The sequence below is a fragment of the Camelus ferus genome, chromosome 11 (genome assembly GCF_009834535.1).
Source record: "Camelus ferus isolate YT-003-E chromosome 11, BCGSAC_Cfer_1.0, whole genome shotgun sequence".
Lineage (NCBI taxonomy): Eukaryota > Metazoa > Chordata > Mammalia > Artiodactyla > Camelidae > Camelus > Camelus ferus.
The window spans coordinates 57,388,191-57,402,450 of NC_045706.1; the positions used below are offsets into that span (position 1 = coordinate 57,388,191).

Consider the following 14,260-nt stretch of genomic DNA (forward strand, 5'->3'; position numbering starts at 1 on the left):
TTTTAGGAGGGGCCTATTCCCATGAGCTCTTTCTCCAGCTCCATGCCCCACACTCCACTGTTTCTTGGGAAGCCAGCCCAGATTTGGCTTTTCTGTCATATATATCTTTACACTGCCAGAGCTCTGAGCTCATCCGATCCCTCACATCCACACTCACACACCGTCCTCAACAATCAGCAAAACAACACACAACCAAAAAAACAGCCACCACCGTTCCCTCTTGTACACACATCCACTCTACTAATGTGCTGTTTAAAAATAATAACTAGCTTCCACATACCCTGTCAAGAGCTTACAATTCACTTAGGTTCACTTATTAACAATTCTATGTGTAAATAATATTTATCTCAGTTTTCCAAATGTGGAAAGTGGGGTTCAGGAAATATGAATAGATTCCCCAAGGTCGCACAGTTATTTAATGGCTCAGTCGGATCTGGCATCCTATGACTATCTATGATCAAAACATCACATCATCCTCCGGAACACTCAACATCTTGTAGGATCTTGCTCAGGGGAAGGATGAAGAGCAGGTTCCCCAATTTTCCCCCCAAGCAGCCTTAGCACCAGGTCTGTGATTTCTGTGGGTGATCAGAATTAAGCATCTTTATGTGCAGGCTTCTCTGGGAAACACAGAAATGCACGGGGCCTTGTATCATGGTTTTAGGTTTGTCTGTAGCACAGAAGACATGTTGTAAGTGATGTCTGAAACAGAAAATTCTCAATTTCGAAGTCCAGGATTTCATAGTGAAGAGCTTGAGTCCCTGTTAGGCACCAGGTATATTTGCTCAGGATTCAATTTAGATACAGGCACAGATTTTCTCTCTACAACCTTCCCACATTCTGATCCTGCAGGAATTTACCCAGAGTAATATCTGGAGTTATGGGAGTCCTAAATTTACTTGTTTGGAATTTTTTTAAAGGGACCAGGGGGATTTTAAGAATATAAATTTTGTTCACAGATTTTTTTAAAATTCTGTAATGACTTCCAGTGTTAGTCTGTTTGAGTTGCTTTAACAGAATATCATAGAAATGGTAGTTTCTAAACAACAGAGCTTTATTCCTTACAGTTCTGAAAGCTGGGAAGTCCAAGATCAAGGTGCTGGCAGATTTGGTGCCTGATGAGAAGCCACTTCCTACTTCACGAAAGTAGGTCATCTTGTGTGTCCTCACATTATGGAAGGGGTTATGAAGCTCTCTCGGATCTCTTTTGTGAGGCACTAATCCCATTCATGAAGGTTTCACCCTCATGACCTAATCACCTCCCAAAGGCTCCATCTCAAAATACCACCTCATTGGGGATAAGGTTTTAACATGAATTCAGGGGAACACAAACATATACTCTGTAGCATCTGCCTTAATTGAAAAAAATTAACACAAAATCCATTATGAAGACCAAAGATGCAATTGTGTTGTTGTTGCTGGGAAAGGCCACTTAGTAGGATTAGGAACTAACTAGAAAAATCATGGAATGATAGCACAGCTTCATTTTTTGGAGTTTGTCTTATTATCTTCCCACATCCTGATTCTTCAACTTATTTGGTTTAAGGATATTTCTTCTATGTTCTTTCCCACCTCCCACTTCCTAACAATTGTGACTTAGTCCAAGAATACTTTAGTACATCTACAGGATGCCTAACCTTGTGTAAGGGGCTCAGCGTTCCTAGCTCAGCCATAAACCTAGCTTATTTGTCACCACAATTCCTATGCAGCAGATTTTATATCCAGTGAGGAAGAAGGGGCTTGAAGAGGTCAAATTACTGGCCTAGGTTCCTGGAAATAGCAAACAACAGAATAGAGATGAGCTGTATGATCTGCCTCAAAAACGTCTCTAACACGACTGGTGACCCCAGTTGTCAAAGACCACCCACTCCAGCTTTCTCGCACTAAAAACCTTAAGAAGATCAATGGGCAAGAATTTGTTATGCCTCCTGTTTGCCTTCATCATAGTCACTGCTGAAACATTTTTAGGAACCTCACTTCTAAAGATCGAGAGAATACTATGTCTTAATTGATCTAATTACAAGTTAATTTTTACCTAGGAAATACACACACATACAAAGCACCTTCAGTAAGAATGTAAATCAGATCATCTGAGAATGTTCAAGATCACTTATCCACACTCTAGCAGTTTAGTAAAACCCAGAGCTAACACTTACTAAGCATTTGCTATGAAATATGTCAAGCACGCAAAACACTTTTGCATGTTTTGCCTCATTCAGGTCTGCCAACAATGATATCATTATCTACAGTTGACAGATACAAAAAGTTGAGTATTAGAAAGTTTACACCAGGAGTAGAGCAAGAAAGGGGGAGGGAATAGCTCAGTGGTAGTGTGCGTGCTCAGCATGCACGAGGTCCTGGGTTCAATCCCCAGTACTTGTATTAAAAAAAAAAAAAAAGGAAACTTAATTATCACCCCCCCCAAAAAAAAACCCCCCAAAACAAACAAAAAAAGAGTAAAGCAAGACACAAACTTACTTCAGTCCAACTTGAAAGTCCCCATGTAACATGCAACCTCCCGCAAAAGGAGGAACGCATGATTCATAGGACATGCACACATTTTATTACTGAGCTGGGATAAGAATGCAGGTCTTTATGGGCCCACTGCAAAGTGTACTCTGCTTTCAGATGTCTTAAGTTTCTAGGTATATCTTTATGGGTAAGCTGCCAGCTGCCAAGACCCAGCCTATAGAGGTGCCTCAAACTTGCACATTTCGGGTTGCTGGCAGTTCCACATGCCTCTTGGACTGGTTCTCATTTAGAAGGACCTCTTGGCAGTGCTAATTTCTAGGATAAATAACGATAGCAATGGTTACAATAATAAAAATGACTGATAATGATGATAATGAGGTTGAAGACGATATTATCGCTGAAGGGTCCATTCCAAGGAGCCTTGTTTGTCAGAAGGAATGAGTTGAGGGAAGAGCAAATAGGAAATCTGCAGTGAAAGGGCTTAGCTGGTAAATGATCCTACGTGAGTCTGCGGGAGTTTTGCATTTTCTGTAAGACAATTTGAATTCTAAATGGCACTTCAATCCAGAACGGGTGAAATCTGAAATCTGCACTGTTTAAGTCTTACAACCGAGCTCTGATAAATAACCTCAAGCAATTTGAGACTTAAATGCACCATTAAGACCATTTCTGCTCCCGTTGACATGTGTGGCCAATTTTAAAAGACAGGTTTCCTTCTAGAAAGGCTGAGACCATCTTCCAGCTCTGAATGACAGGCCCAGGCTGTGAGATGCCAGTGCAGACGCCACCTAGCAGCAGTAGAACCCAGATCATTCTGAAAAATGGCTTGAATGGAACTCTTCGTTTGATCTCATTTAACTGCCACGCCTTGTAAGTCAGTTAGATGGAGATGCCAAGCTTTGCCAACACATGGGGTATGTGCACCTCCCCCTCTGGTCTCTGTAATGTTTCTCAGGATCTATTTCCATAAGGGATGGAATATTTATTTTCCACAAGATTTTTTTTTATAAGCAAAACAGTCCTGCTTCAAAAGGAAGATTTAACCCTCAGGGAAAAAAAAAAAAAAAAGGAGGGGGGAAGCTAATCTCTGAGAAAGAGGATTGAAACTGAGCACCCCAAATCAAAAGAGACTCAGAGGTATGATCCTAGGCAGTGCATCAGACATTAAAATATGGACTATTGTCACAGATGAAGAAATGTCTTTTCATAAAGGGCTATTTCTTATCCCCAACTTCATATCCTGCTAAAAGAAAAAAAGACAATATCCACCCAACATGAAATGGTTCTTGCCCTTGCAAATTTCTAGAGGATAAAATGTTACTTTTATTCATGGGTCAAAGCTATACCTTATAACAAGAGTAAGGTCTCATTAAGAAAATGTACATAATATAATGAGTGCAAAGCTCTGGTACCAAAGAATTGTTATCCTAAGTGTCTTTACTCCTTCTGTTCTGTCCCAGAGAGGCCACTACTGAGTTCCTGAGACAACACACGGGGATCCTGTACCAATTCTATGTCAGAGCTCAGCATGTGGCCGCTGGGACAGGACACAGACTGACATAAACCTAAGGATGGAAACAATCTTTCATACCCAAACCCTAGTCAGCCTCAAAGTATACAGACAGCACCCTTATATGTTTACCAGCGTCTACTCACATCCCCGTCTGAAATCTAGAGCTTACACATCCACCCAGAGTCAGTGAATAGCTAACATTTTAGCTAAAACACATCTTCGCTCAACTTCCCAAAGGTGACCCAGTCCTGCCTCTTAGAGCCATATAGAACAAGCCCAGTCCTTCTTTAATAAATGGAAGATGCTATAAAGTTACTTGGGTGTTTGCTTGTTACCTGAGATAACTTCCAGTACTGTAGGTTACATGATCTGTAGGTTCAGAGATGAAAAAGCCCTTGCTGGGAGCTTTTTCCCATGTCATCGAGTTCTTGGGCAGCCAATCAGTGAGATGTGTCACTCTTTTTGAGCCTTTATTCATTTATTTACTTGATTACTTATCTCATAATACCTTATCTTTTTCTCCTAATATTTTGATTTTTAATGATTTTTCTTTTTTATTATTTTCATTAAAGTATACTTGACATACTACATTAGTTTCAGGTGTACAATATAGTGATTCAACATTAATATACAGAGTGAATTGATTACTGCAATGTTTAGTTACCAAAGTCATTGCACTATTATTGACTATACTCCCTATGCTCTACATTACCTCCCCACGACTTATTTATTTTACAACTGGAAGTTTGTACCTTTTAATCTCTTTCACCTACTTTGCCCAACCCTCATCCCTCTTCCCTCTGGTGACCACAAGTTTGTTCTCTATGAATCTGCTTGTGTTTTGTTTTGTTTGTTTGTATGTACATTTTAGATTCCACCTATGTGTGAGATCATGTTTTTTGTCTTTCTCTGTCTGGTTTATTTCACTAAGCATAATACCCTCCAGGTCCTTCCATGTTGTAACAAATAGGGCAAAATGTCATTCTTCTTTATGGCTGAGTAATATTCCACTGAATATATAGACTACATCTCCTTCATCCAGTCATCTGTTGATGGGCATTTAGGTTGTTTCTATATCTTGGCAATTATAAACAATGCTGCTATAAACATTGAGGTGCATATATCTTTTTGAATTAGTGTTTACATTTTCTTCAGATAAATACCCAAGAGTGGAATTGCTGAATTGTACTGTAGTTCTATTTTTAATTTTTTGAGAAACCTCTGCAATGTTTTCCATAGTAGCTGCACCAATTTACATTTGCACCAATTTACATTTCCACCAACAGTGCGCAAGGGTTCTGTGTTCTCTACATTCTCACAAATACTTGTTTTTTTTGTTGTGATTTTGATAATAGCCATTCTGACAAGTGTGAGGTGACAGCTCGTTGTGGTTTTGAATTGCATTTCCTTGATGGTTAATGATGTTGAGCATCTTTCCATGTGCCTGTTGACCATCTGTGTCTTCTATAGGAAAAATGTCTATTCAGCTCCTCTGCCCATTTTTTAACTGGGTTGTTTGGGTTTTGTTTTGTTTTGGGGGGTGGGTTTGATGTTGAGGTGTATGAGTTCACTGTATATTCTGTATACTTTGTATATTTTGGATGTTTGTACTTTTTGTGTATCTGTTACAGGTTTGTGGTTACCATGTTCATATATAGTAATCTATGCGTATAGCAGTCTATTGGTTGCTTCAGTTGGAGTGCATTCTAAAAGCACTACATTTTACTCCCTGCAACCCATGTTGTATATTTTTGACATCACACATCTTTTTATTTTGTGTATCACTTAGCTAATCACTTTAGATATAGACAATTTTACTACTTTTGTCTTTTAACTTTCCTCCTGGCTTTATAGGTGGTTGAATCCACTTTTTTTTACTATATATTTGCCTTTACAGTGAGATCTTTCCTTTCATAATTTTCTTGTTTCTAGCTATTGCCTTTTCCATGTAAGGTTTATTGTAAGGCATGTTTAATGGTAATGAATTCTTTTAGCTTTTGCTTGTCTGGGAGACGCTTTACCTCTTCTTCAATTCTGAATAATAACCTTGCCAGGTAGAGTATTCTTTGTTGTAGGAGGTTTTTTTTCTTTCATCACTTTGAGTAATCTTGCCCGTCTCTTCTGGCCCATAAAGTTTCTGCTGAAAAATCAGCTGATAGTTTTAGGGAGGATGTCTTTCTCTTGTATGTAACTAGTTGTTTTCTTGCTGCCTTTAAGATTCTCTCTACTTTAACTTTTGACATTTTAATAATAACATGTCTTGGCGTGGGTCTCTTGGGCTTCATCTTGTTTGGAATTCTGAGCTTCCTGGACTTGGATGTCTTCTTCCTTTGCCAGGTTAGAAAACTTTCTAGCTATTATTTCTTCAAATAGGTTTTATGTCCCTTCTCTCTCTTCTCCTTCTGGGACTCCTATAATGTGAATGTTAGTACTCTTAATGTTGTCTCTGAGGTCCCTTAAACTATATGTATGTATGTATGTATGTATGTATCTATCTATCTATCTATCTATCTCCATATCTCCATGTATATATGTATTTAGTTTCTGCTGTTCCAATTGGGTGATTTCCACCACCCTGTCTCCAGATCAATGATCCATTCTCTGCATCCTTTGTTCTGCTGTTGATTCCCTCTAGTGTATTTTTCATTTCAGTTATTGTATTCTCTAGTTCTGATTGGTTCCTTTTATATTTTCTATATCTTTGTTGAAGTTCTCACTGAGTTCATCCATCCTCCTCCTGAGTTCAGTGAGCATCTTTATGACTGTTATTTTGAACTCTTTATCTGGGAAATTGCCTATCTCCATTTCATTTAGTTCTTTCTCTGAGGCTTTGTCTTATTCTTTTGTCTGGGAGGTATCCCTTTGTCTCGGCATTTTGTCTAACACTCTAAGTTTGTTTCTAATTATTAGGTATACCAGCTATATCTCCCAGTCTTAAAAAAGTGGCCGTATGTAGAAGGTGTTCTGTGGGTCCAACTGGCACAATCCTCTATGGTCATCTGAACCAGGTGCTGCAGGTGTATCCCCTTTACAGGCTGCAGGTACCCTCCTGTTGTGGTTGGGCTGTGGTTGCTCTGGGCATGCTGGTGGGCAGGGTTGGCCTCCAGGCCATTTGGCTGTGAGACCCAAGCTCAACTGCTGGTGGCACACTGGTTGGCAGGACTGGTCCCCAGCTGCCTGGCTATGTGGTTCAGCCACAACTGCTGTGGATGCCCTGGTGGGTGAGACTGGTCCTCGGCCAAGCTGTCTACAAGACTTGGCTGCAACTGCTGGGGGCACACAGGTAGATGGGGCTGGCCCCTAGCCCAACTGTCTGTGAGGCTTGGTCATGACCACTATAGGAGTGCTGATGTGCAGGGCTGGCCTCCCCAGAGTAGGAGCTGCTTTGGAGGTGTGCTCATGCTGGCGGGGGCCACCAACCAGGTGGGGCAAGTGCTTTGGAGAGACCAGCTAGAGGAGGCAGTTGGGCAGGGCAGTCCTTAGGGGAACGCTGGGGTGGATCTCAGAGTGTTAGCTAGGTTGGTGGAGAGCAGAGATGGTTCCTCCCAGAGCCAGGCCAGCTAGGTGGAAAGAGTAGAAAAAAAAATGGTGCCCGCTGGCACATGCCCTAAAATTAGTCAGTGAATCTCTTTCTCATACAACCCAGGTGCTTTTCAAGCTGCTGCTTCTGTGCTGGGACTCAGAGCAGGGACTTTGTGAGTGAGCCCTTCAATAGCAAAGTCTTAGTTTCTTACAGCCCTTGGGGTCTCCTGGATATAAGACCCACTGGTTTTCAAAGCCAGATGCTACGATGGCTCACTACAAATGGTCCAGCAGCAAGTCTGGGGCAAGAATCAATGTTTAAGGGCTGCTACTGATGAATTTTTTTTAATTGAGGCAGTCATATCCCTTGACTTGTTTTCATCAAATTTGAAGACGATCTTCACTCCATTTCATCAGTGGCAAGACCTGCATAATAACCTAATGCTCCCTGGGAAGGGAAATTGATACCAGTGGATGAGAGTGTGGGTCCCTAACGCAGGACTCAGGACTGTGATCATGGAAAGCTGGGAGTAGACATCAAGACTAGGGGCATGTGCTGAGGAATGAGGATTAGAGAAGGAATCTGAAAGGAGACGCAGAAGCACTAAAAAGAAAGTTGGTTCACCATTCCGCCAGCTGATTCTCACCTCCTCCATCAGGGAGCTTTCTGTGACCACTCTGGTTAACCGTCAGTCATCTCTTCCATTTGTGAATCTCTTCACAAATGGTGCAGTGTTGTCCGACTGGAATCTTCAGAGATCATGCAAATGTTCAATGTTTGCACAGTTCGATCCTACAGTCCACGTGTGTCTAGAGTGCCTGAACCTGGTTTTTAATTTTGTTCATGTTAATTGATTTAAGTGTAAATAGGTACGCACAGTCAACGGTAGACACACTGTGGCCAACAGAGCCAGAGCACCTACGGCCAACCCTGCGGTCATGGGTTGGTGTTAAAAAGTCAGACAGACCTTTCCTTTCCTGCTCTTCCTCATCCTAGCTATTGACTTTAGGTAAATTTCAGAACATTGCTGAACAAAAGTTTCCTCATCTTTAAAAATTAAATAACAGTAGATCCTTCTCAAGGACTGAAAGGATAAAATAGAAAAGTAAGTGAATTTCCCAGCACAGTACACAGTGCTCAGAAGTTTCCAAGTTATACGTGCCTTTTCCCCCAAAACTCAAACTCTCCTTCCTTGTACATTGCTGGGAGTTTGGTAAAAGGCCATTATAAAATAATAAGATGGATTTTTATATCAAAACTTCAAGAACTCCTGTGTGAAAATGACTTTGACTCTTTCAAAATAGTTACCTCATTTCAATAGCACTGTCATTGCTTATGACTAACCTTTTTTAAAATCATTCTGAGTCATTTTCTAAGCCATCCAGAAAAACCAGTATCATTTGATTGCATTGTTAACTTTTTGAGTGATTTTTATGTTTCATTTCTTTCTTTTTTAAACTATACATTTTGTATTAAAATATAGAAGATATAAGAAAATAAAAATTTCCTACAAACCTACCAGTAGGAATTAAGAAGTATTAACACATTATAAAAATCATTATAGGCTTTTTTGATGTTCTGTTAAAAATTAAAAAAAACATCGTATTTCATATACAATTTAATATGCTAATTTTTTTCACAACATTCTCACAGAAGCATGTTTATGTCATGAATTATTCATTAAAATGTGATTTTTCTAAAAAATGGTTGCAAAGCATTTTATCATATGGATGTATCAAACTGTATGAACTATTCCTGTGTGGCTGCTGTTTGTTTTTAAAAGTTAGAAGAAACATTTCTGAATTTGTAGGTCTTAACTTTGAATGTTTTGTGTTCTCTCCAAATGATAAGATAAGGAAGAAAAGGGAATAATAGTTATCAAATATCTACTATATAACAAGCATATATATATAGATATATATATCTCATATCATATCATATCATATCATATCATTTAGTCCTAAAAATCCTGAGATATATAATATTATGCTCCAAGTTTTAGCAGTTTAGGTACAAAATTTCAAAAAGTAAATTGTTCGGGGGAGGGTATAGCTGAGTGGTAAATGGCATGCCTCACATGCATGAGGTCCTGGGTTCAATCCCCAGTGCCTCCATTAAATAAATAAGTAAACCTAATTATCTCCTTCCCCCAAAACAAACAAATAACAACAAAAAAAGTAAACTGTTCTAAGTCATATATTTAAGAGGTGTCTGAACCAGAATTTGTACCCAGGCATATCTGATTTCCAGTCCATACTTTACATTAGCAGGTGACAGCCACTGAAGTATAATGGCAATGCCAAAACAGGTGTGCCATCTCTTGTAACTTGTCCCATTCTCAGACTGTTCATATAGGCTGTGAGAGACAAAGGGTTAAAAGCAGTGTGGCTCTTGCTAATTACAAAACATAAAATCCAAAATCTTTTCTTTTCTTTCTTTTTTTTTTCTTAACAGTGACCCCCTTGAGGAGATTGTCCCTGTCAAACATGCCTGAACACATCAGACAATCCCGCCGCAGCATTTCACTCTGCCTGGCAACCAGGACCTTTTTGCAACAGCCCACAGTGACAGTTTGAGCAGTTTTAATTAACCAGGCGCCATTAGACTGGAGGAAGTTATTTCCCTAAATGCCAGTCAGTCCTGTTCTCCTTTTTGTGGTTTCCCAAGCAAAGAACATAGCTGGTATTTAGCTGCCAGCAGTGGGATACGAGCCCTCGGGCCAACAATGGCCAGTATTTCAGACTCAGCCTGCCTTAAATAGGACAGGATCAGGAACGAACTTGAGGAAAAGGTACACAAGCCCTTGAAAATCTCTCCAAGAAACAATCACAACCAGAGGCTTTTCCAATTTCTGGGGGTTTTGTTTCAGGAAAGAACAGAGTTGGCAAGTTATTCTGTTACTTTTAACAAAAGAAATTGATGTTTGCTGGTTTCTGTCTCCAGGAGCCCATCAACACACGCCTCAAAAGGCGGGCCCTTTAAGATTGTAATGTTTGGAAGGAAAAAAAAAATGAAAGAAAGCGAGGATGCAAATGACACAAATTGAGCTGATTTATGGCTTTGGAGAAGAAAAGATGAAGTTATTTATAAAATGCAGTAGCAGATTAAGACATCATCTAGCAAGCACGTACAGTATTAAGTGTTTCAAATGACAACTCTGGGAGTTTCTGGCAGATATTGTGTTTCTCTTCTGTTGCATGTGGCTCAAACTAAAAAGGATCTGATTTGTGTGTGAAATAGGAGGAAAGAGTTTCAGGATGCAACTCACATAAAGCCCTGACTTTTAAACCTTGCCCTGGTAAGACTGCAAATAATATATTAGGGCACCATTTTTACTTCACAGAGACACAGCATAATAGATAAGAACATCTACTGTGGAACCCTCCATCTGCTTCGGTTTGAATCCTGGTTTGTGTACCTGCTGTGTGACTTAGAGCCAATTACTTAACCTCTCTGTGTCTTAGCGTCTTCATCTGTAAAGTGAGGTTAATCAGAGTCCCTACTTCTTAGGGTGGTCATAAGGATTAAATGAAACACTATTTCAAGCAATGTCTAGAACAGTCTCATAAGCCCTATATAAGAATGTATTACAAAACAATTTTAATACAATTGTTTTCCAATCTTTCTTTCTCACCTGACCATTGAAAAAATGAGCAGCTTCAGGTAATATGGACACAGAAGCATTTCATCTCTCAAAACTCTTACTCTGCTCCAATTAATTTTCTTCTGCTTTTTAAGTAGGTCTGTTAGGCTGGACATCCTGTTTCCTGCCCTTCTACTTACATGGTCATTTGTACAGGGTAACCATCCCTCCTTTGTCCAGAAGCTTTGTGAATGAGAGGCCTCTCCTTTTGTTCAAGGTGAACCCCTTTGCCTTCCCTTGCTTCTCATCCTCCTTGGGAACCGTAAAATCCTAGCCTTCTCTCTCAGCAACTTCTCTGCTTCTTCCCCTTTCAGCGTATAAAAAAGTTGCTATAAGCTTAAGATGCTTCTGACTCCACGTTCCTTTCTGTCTACAGCCTTCTCTAATTCCTATCACAGCCATATTCCAGGTTGGAAAATTTTCTGTGAATTTTTCCAACATGGACTTTTGACTTCTGGCCCCAGATGAAAAGAGCCTTTTCTTCCTCAGCCTATATAGTAGTGGGGACATTTTTTAAAAATACACAAGGTGAGGAATTTACCTATTTTGAGTCACCCAGAGACTTGAAAATATCAATCCTCGGCAATGCAAAGGATATGTTTCATGGAAGAAGGTTAGTGTTCTTAGTCTGAACCAGATCCATACATTGTCTTAGAAAAGTCTCAAAATAAAATCCCAAGGAGATTGAAGGGTTCAGAGATAAGAATTCTCACATATCTAGGGAGGGAGAGGCAGTGGTGGGAATAAAATGAAAAAGAAATAAACCCCTACTTCTCTATTCTAAACCAAACTTATTCTCAACCTCTGCTCTTGGTGTCCACTAGGGATATTAGGAGGAAGAAAGAAACAGTTATGTCTATGAGTCTTAATTTCAAGAAGATTCATTGTCCATCTTAGTTTCTTAGGGCAGCCAAATACCTGGGAACTGGGGATTGACTCTCTCACCAAAAACATTTTTAGTGGGGAAGGGTAACAGCTTAGTGGTAGAGCATATGCTTAGCATGCACAAGGTCCTAGGTTCAATCCCCAGTACCTCAATTAAAAAAAAGAATTAACAAGAAAAACAAATAGGAAAAAAATTCTTGCTAATTTCAACTCATCCTGATTATTCCATTAACCAAATTATGCCACTTTCTAAAACTTCTTGTTGACTGAAAATTTCCCCCGATTCACAAAACATACCCATGTCTAAGTGGTATTAAAGAAATGAAGAGCCAGCAGATCGCTATAGAGAATATAAATTATTGTCCATGTGTCTTGTCACAGTTTAAACGTATTTTCATCAGAGAACCGCCAATTTCACAGCCTGCTGAAGATCTATTCCTGAGTCATCCGTTAGTCAGTTGGAGAAGAGGTGAACAGAAGCAGCAGATGGACCGACCAATGTCACTACACAGGTAGGATTATCAACAAGTCAAAACATTCTACAGTTCTGGGCAATGTGTTATCCTACAATAGAAGCCAGGGGAAATGGGGAATTAAAGCATTACTTCTCTAATGTAAGAACAATGGTTCTTTTGAACTTACACCCTAATAAACATAATTTGCACGGACAGAATTCTCAGAGCTCATCTCGGCCTTTATGGAAGTCAAAGGTGAGATGGACCTAAAGCAAAACTCATCATTCTATTAAAAATGGTTATACGTGTATGGGATTGCAAGGTTTCATAATTCCGCCCTAAACTCTACTTCATCTGATTTATTCAGGACAATCTAATCATCTTCCCTGTTCTGCCCCTGAATCTCCCTTGTAGGCCTCCTCAGCTACAGCCTTTCTCCCATCATTTCTTTGAACCTTGCAAAATCCACCAATAGACCTGTTCTAATGATTTAGATCAGAGATCACCATTTCCAGTCCCTCGGGCTCAGTGCTCACCCAGAACCCCACTCAGTTCTTCACGTCCTCATGATATTCATAGGAATCCTCCCCCCACAAAACCGCCCCCCCCATTATTTATTTAACTTTTTATGTCAGCGGCATTACTACGGTTTCTCAGGTGTTAACAGGCTGCTGCACCAACATACCATGCGAGAACAAAGACGAGAAAAGGGTAATGACTTACACCAGAAGACGGCTGTAAAATCTGCGGGGTGGAACTCGGAACTCAGTTTGGAATTACCATTCCATCTGGCAGGATGAATGGAGCCTGTTGAACATTACGTGCATTAACATCCTCACCATGTTTTTATACAAAAGCCTTTACGACTTTGGCTCCTGTAGGTCCTGGAAAGAGTGCCATGGTTCTGGTCACACAGGCATCTCTTTTCCACTATCACCAACACACTGGACTCGGTCTGCTATGACAGTGGAATGAAGGACTTATCTACGGGTCCAAAGTCCTGGCAAAGCACATGATCGATGTGAACCAAGTACCACTGCTGAAATGACAAATTGTTTCCCAGCGTGGCCCACATTCTACTTTTAAATTGTAGACCCAGATTAACCAAGTTGTGCAGGAATTGGCTCTTAGAAAAATGTCAAGGACGGTTCTGCTTTGGCTGGGCTAAATGATCACAGTATAAGCCAAGAGCCAGGGGAAGTGGGTGCATCTCTTAGGCGTGGGGTGGGGGCAAAATTTTGAAGGCTGCAGTGGGTCCTGTGAACTTCTGAGCTCGTGGTAAATTGGTGGCTAATAGTTAGATTATATCCCAGAACACAAACCCAGAACATGGGATTTAGATTCCTTTGCTGAGTGCCTTTGATCCAATGTACTTTAGTGAAATGTAAACTTGTTTTCATTTGGAAATTGTGCTATTTATTTGGCATAGCCTCTCTTTCTCTGGTTCTCTCTGTCTCTGTCTCTCCCCTCTCTCTCCTTCCCTCTCCTTCTTAACGTTCTTTACCCTTCACTGCATCTGCACCATGAATGATGGCATGGCTCTCCTGCAGGACTCCAGACAACATCTGATTTCTCTCCATGGTGACTTAGTGGCTTCTTTCATAATTTTTAAGCTCCCAAACTCACTTCCTCCTCCTCACTTTCAGATAAGAGCAAACCTCCTGTTTTACTGACATAACTGGAGTTTGGGGAAATCAGCCAGTGACTGTCTGGAGCAGAGATAACATTACCAGTTACTCGGACTCAGTTCTCCCCCGGAAACCGCTTTC

At 40.3% G+C, this 14,260-nt stretch overlaps 1 long non-coding RNA gene and 1 other non-coding gene across 2 annotated transcripts in view; both read left to right on the top strand.

Annotated features, from left to right (window-relative positions):
* The window catches only part of LOC116667221, a 33,756-nt gene extending 20,344 nt beyond the window's left edge, over positions 1–13,412 (top strand). Inside the window, exons 3-4 of the long non-coding RNA XR_004324036.1 lie at positions 12,418–12,548; positions 13,149–13,412. This is a non-coding gene — a long non-coding RNA (uncharacterized LOC116667221). The remainder of the gene's footprint in view (positions 1–12,417; positions 12,549–13,148) is intronic.
* On the top strand, positions 9,551–9,622 carry TRNAV-CAC. Its single transcript has one exon. It is a non-coding gene; the product is annotated as a tRNA-Val (tRNA).
* Positions 13,413–14,260: the final 848 nt, after the last annotated feature.